We start from the raw sequence: 6,135 nt of genomic DNA, 5'->3' as shown, positions 1-6,135 counted from the left end.
TACACATGTTTGTTTGTCTTTTTAGGTAATCAAAGGCACAAAGGGAAAGATAGAGAGGGAGGAATAGATGTGAAAGGATCACAGCAAACAATCACTTTGAAAGCGTTCGCTTTTTAGTAAAAATGTTTCTCTAACAACTCACTGCTGTATGACTAAAGGAATTCAGGAGCATTTAGATAACAGGAACAACAAAACAACATGGTTTGCTGCTTTTCCAGAAGAAAATCAAAGTATTGCTGAGGGTCTTCTACTTCCTGCTGATTGTGTTTTTCTAAAAATGTGTATTGATTTCTTCCACCTCAGAGATTCATAAATGTTATTAAAAATGAATGGCAGGTCTGATTTAAATTAAATGTCAGGTAGTTGATAGGTTTCATAATACTTTTTAAAAATTTTAATGACATTCTTTCTTGATTTTGTATTAGAGGCATACAAAACATAGAATACCAAAATCCACAATAGTATGTGCTAAATGAATGCAAGAATAATGAAGCTCTTGCTTTTTAAAAATAAAAAGGAACAGTATGCCTGTATTTGTTATGGCTTATACCAAAGCCGCACAGGCTAAATAACCACAAGCTTCTACTAATTAGACAAGACAGAAACCCCACCTTTGACTTTTTTGCTCCTATTCTTGTCATTTAAGCAGGATAATTATGTGAGTAATATCAAACTCCTTTCTGATTTGGAAAGCACTGCCTGAAATCAGGATGTAAAATGCAGGGCAAGGGGTTGCATTTTACTATAGTCTATTATAATCTCTTTGGGGTGAATGTCAACCTTTCAAAATGCCACACTTATGAGACTCTATAAAAAAGTCATTTTATTGCCCAAAATGGCTCATCATGTTTTAAAAGTCTAGAAGAGTAAAATATGCTTTATATGTATTTAAAGGTAGTTTTCTTTCTGCTCTTTTCCTTTGCCCAGTTGAGCGTTCACTAGCTGTAACCACTCAGACATTATACATTTCCAAATGTTTTATTCTCAAACTCTTGATGACTCTAAATACAACCCTTGCACTGAATCACACCCACCTGAAAAGCATTCAATTGACCGGAAGGAAGAAGCAAGGATGTTCCAAAACCACTATTCCAGGAACTTGACTAGTTTATCACAGGTAGACAATTTATGTTATTTTCTCTCTTTGTGGAGTTCACCCCATGCTGCTCCTTACAATCCAAAGTAGCACTTTTATTTTTTTCTGATACTGCTCCCGGTGGATGCTGGAACACTCTGCCTCCTCCGCTTTACTGATGTGTGCATTTCGCCCCCCTGTGAATTACCTCTGTTGAATTTTCTTTTTCTTTCTTTTCTTTTCTTTTTTATTTTTCAGGCTCCTGCTGACAAAACTTGCAGACAGCAATGTGTATCCTTAGCAGACAGCGTGCCCTGCTCCCAGCAGGGCAACCCAGGCATCGCAGCTCACACACATCGTTGATCAAGTGTTCCACAGAGAAACCTGTCTGTGTGCCACAGGCAGAGGGTGAAAAACCTTTGCTGATTCTCAAAGGATCCACCCACTCACCCCTGCCAATTTTTTTCAAAGTAAGAAAGAAAGCAAAAGTCCATGATATTGTATGTAAAAACCTTTTCGGAGTCTTTGCTTCCCCGGTCTGAAATTATTTCTGATCTAGAATCAGGCATTAAGAAAAGAAAAGGCTTAGTAGAGTGTAAATGTCAGTTCATACTTAGTTGCATTCCCACTCTATCATTCATTCATCTAACAAATATTTTTGAATTCCTACCATTCCTCAGAAACTGTCCTAGACGTAACCATAACTTGTCATTATAATTCATCCTGCTGGCTCCACTTTTAAATATGTTGATTTTTTCCATTACTGTAAACACCTCTAGAAAAACAAATGTAATTGATCATATGTGACACTTGTGGTGGCATGGCAACTCCTATCAGGTAACACTGAACTCTTAGACTTTTTTAGTAGGAGTTTTAAAATCAAGAGTTCTACATAGGATGGTGGTGCTGAGTTGACTCACTGTAAATATCTGTCACCTTCTGTGTCTTATTTTAATGTCACCTTAACTCAAAAGTCTATATAAATGGTATAGAAATTATCTAATGAACAGTATAGAAAAAAAATAATTCATTTTGTTGTGTCCAAAAATTGTTTATATTGATTATTTTAAGATAATTACATTTTAAAGCAAAGAATACTGATACAGTCTTATGTTGGAAAATTACAATTGCAATTTATTACCCTCTACTTGCTTTCTAAAACATAGCTCAAATGCTAGAATTGTTTTTTCATTGCATTTTTTTTTTGTATGGCTTATGTTTATTATAATGGTTCTATTTACATAATACCAAACTGCCAATTAATTCATTAGGGGAAAAAAAAAAAAAAAAAAAAAAAAAACCAAACAGGTAAAAAACAAACAACAAACAAAAAACTTGGCTATCATCTTTCTTTTAAAAGAGCTGTTTAAACCTTTTGATTTCAAATGGAAATTTGAAAAATCTGCAAATAATACAGCAAAAGAACCAAGTTACAACACAAGAAGTCAGTGCAGAATAGTCTGATATGGTGGAAAGAATCCAGACTTTGACTCTAAAATCACACACAGCTGCAAGAGTACAAATCCCAGTTCTAGACATTATTAAATTAAATAAGTTCTAGAAACTAATATTAATTTTATTATTATTTAATCTATAAATTATTGATACTGATAATTCAGAATACCAGTTTTCTTGTTTTTCATGTACACTTAATTTCTCCTACTAGGTTGATGTGAAGTTAAATGAGATATCATAGATGAAATTAACAAATCACAGGTCCAGTTATGAAGGAACAAGAGTGTCATCTTTAATTACCCATTTAAAAAAATTATTTGTTTAATTGCTCCTCTTTCATAATAGACTGTGAACTGTATAATAGTGTCAAAGACTATCATTTCATAAGAACTGCTTTCCAGGTGGTAACAGAACAGCAGATACCAACTGATTAGAGTTAAAACACATGAAACCTTTTTGCCGTCTCTTATCAGATCTGTAAAGGTGCAAACCCCTCAGTTTGCTCCATGGGTAAAGAATATGTTCTTTCATTCAAAGGCCGTTACACTTCTTACCAAATGAAAAAGAACTAACTTGTTTTGTTTGAGATCTAATTTTATCATCAGTGTCAATCACTAAGACTAAATTGACTGAATTATACTTGTAATATATAAGTAAATGAAGCAATTAGAAATGTGTTCAATCATCCTTGAATGAACAGTCTCAAAATATTTAAAAGTAGCAAAATTTTGAAAGTGATTAAAGGTACAAATGATTCAATTCAACACAATTTTCAAGTAGTTTATTCAGAAAATAGTGAAGAAGAAATGTGTTAAGTAAGTAAAAGTTGAGTTCTAATTCTGGCTACATAGCCTAGAACAAGTCATTTTCTTAGCTTTTGTTTTTCCTTCGTTTATAAAAATAAGAATTATAATACTTTCTTTCTCTCCCTACCATAAAAGACTGTTCTGAGAAAGATAATTTCCTACAGCACTTTATAAACTCTTATGCATTATTCAAGTGAATTTTATCATTGTATATATGCATGCCATTGTGCAAAGCCCCACAGAGGATTCAATTCTGAGTAAAACGCAGTCTTTATCACAGAGGGTTTATAATCTGATTTACTAGATTCTAAAATGGTTAGCTACACTATCTTGGGTTGATATTTACTTGATTATCACTTTTTTCCTTCTTTCTCTGTGTTTGTCATTTAAACTATCTTTACCCAGTTTGTAATATGTTGTTACTGGAACATTCATTTTCCACTTATTCTAATAACTAATGAATGTTGGTTTAATTCTTCAAAATTATTATTTAATTTCTATCTATGCATTTGTTTCTTTTTCTCTCCATATTTTTTTGGATTAGTTATTTTTTATTATTCCATTTCTTCTCAGCTAGGAAGTATAATTTTTTTTTTATTATTCTAATAGTAAGTAACTTTACCTTATAAAAATAAAATGTAAATTGGTATTTTTACTCTTTCCCTGGAACAATGATACCTTGGAATGCTGTTTCTCTATTTACTTCATTCTTGAATTATATCCTATTTTTCATACATTTTAATTCTATATACACATTGTACCCCATAAACTATTATAAGTACAACCACATGCAGGAATATTCCATTCACTTTATCCAAACATTTAGCATATTCATGGTTCTTCATCCTCTCTCTTTTCTCTCTGGGAATCTAACTATGTATAGGTTAGAACTTTTACTACGCTCCCTATGCTTATGATCTTTTCTGCAGTCAAATATTTTTATTTTTCTGTGTTTCTCTGTGGGTATTTTTTGCTGACCAACCTTCAAGTTTACTAATCCTTTCTTCAGCTCTGTCCAGTCTCTCATTAAAGCTATCTACTTTTTCTTGATATAAGGTTGGTGGTGCTTTATATTATTGTAACCTTTTACAGTTCCATTGGTTCCGGGCTTTTTGAGATGCTCATGTTAATGATAATAGAAGGGTTATTTCTAGGTCAATTAATAGGAGTATAATAACTACTAAGAAGAATTCCGTGGAGAATGGCAGGTGGTCAGATCCTATTGGATCAATCCTAATTGGTATGGGCTTGATTTTTCTGTATAGCTGTTTAGTTGTGGTAGCCAGAATGGGATGACTACAAGTAGTAATGCTAGTAATATATTGTGGCAAAAGTTAATATAAGGTTTATTCTTCTTTTCTGGGTTTACACCAATGCTAATTTATTGAAAGTCAATTTTACTAGTTGAAATTAAAAGACTAGGATCTTCATTGATAGAGATTTCTATCTATTGATTTGATGTGATGTATTAATGTGATTTTTCATACTGGTTGCTGTGAGAAATCAGAAAAACATAGAACTTCATTCCAGTGAAAACAATCTGTTTGATGTATTAGTCAGATTTATCCAGAAAAATAGAATATATTATATACATACATACACACACACACACACACACACACACACACACACACACACACAAATGAATATAGACATATATATAAATAAGAAGAGAGAGAGATTTATTTTAAGGAACCAGGTCATACAGTTTGGGAAACCTGACAAGTCTGAAATCTGCAGGGCAGGCTCTGTCTTTCTTATGAATTAAGATTATGGAAGGTAATCTGCTTTACTTGAAGTGGAATGATTAATAATTGTTACTCTCCTCCACAAATACCTTCACAGCAACATCTAGACTAGTAGTTTGACCAAACAACTGGGTACCATAGCCTAGCCAAGTTGACACATAAAATTAATCATCAAAATACATAAACAAAACGAGAAGAATTATAATCTAAGACACTAAGAAGTCAATGATGTATATAGTAATCTCCAGCATTACTACCAAATGCTTCATTTAAAAAAATGTATAACTATCCAGCTAGTGAGGAAAACTGAACAGTAAAAGGAAGACTTAATTAACCAAAAAGATGCAGAAAATATTAATACAGAAAAGTTAGTTCAATAATAAACACATAGTGACAGAATAGACATATCAGTAATTACACTAAATGTAACAGAGCACATAATCTGTTCAAAAAGATAGTTTTTGTGAAACAATACAAAAGATATAATCTGCTTAAAAGAGAAGCTGTTTAAATATAACAATTGAGAAAGTTTAAAAGCAAAAGTAAAAAAGACCGTAAAAACACCCCAAAACAAAGAAAAAAAATGTAATACAACTATATTGATTTGAGATAAAGTATAATTTCAGCGAAAAAGTATCACTAGAAAAAAGCATAACATTTTTTTGTTATAAAAAGTGTCAATTCATCAGGAAGCCGTAACTAATGAAAGATAACTGATGCATTACAGAATGTACTGAGAAAAATACTCAGGAGACTTGTAATGCCATTATATTTAAGATCAAGCCTGTTATAATATACAGTACTAGGGACTCGGCTTAGGAAATGATAAGAGTCTTCCTTACCAGGTATTCAGTGCACACAAAAATATATTATTTAAGATATCCACCTCAGCGTAACATTGACTCATACCAAATACAATTAAGGAAATGATAGCTGAGAAATGAAGCTGCAAAGTTCAAGTGAAGATTCTCCTGTTGACAAGATACGCATTGTGTCTCGCGTCTCCTTCATACTAACACTAGAAGAACATACGTGATATATTTATTGTTAA

This window comes from Cynocephalus volans, chromosome 8 (assembly GCF_027409185.1).
Source record: "Cynocephalus volans isolate mCynVol1 chromosome 8, mCynVol1.pri, whole genome shotgun sequence".
In the NCBI taxonomy this organism is placed as follows: domain Eukaryota; kingdom Metazoa; phylum Chordata; class Mammalia; order Dermoptera; family Cynocephalidae; genus Cynocephalus; species Cynocephalus volans.
Note: the sequence above shows the minus strand (reverse complement) of the source record.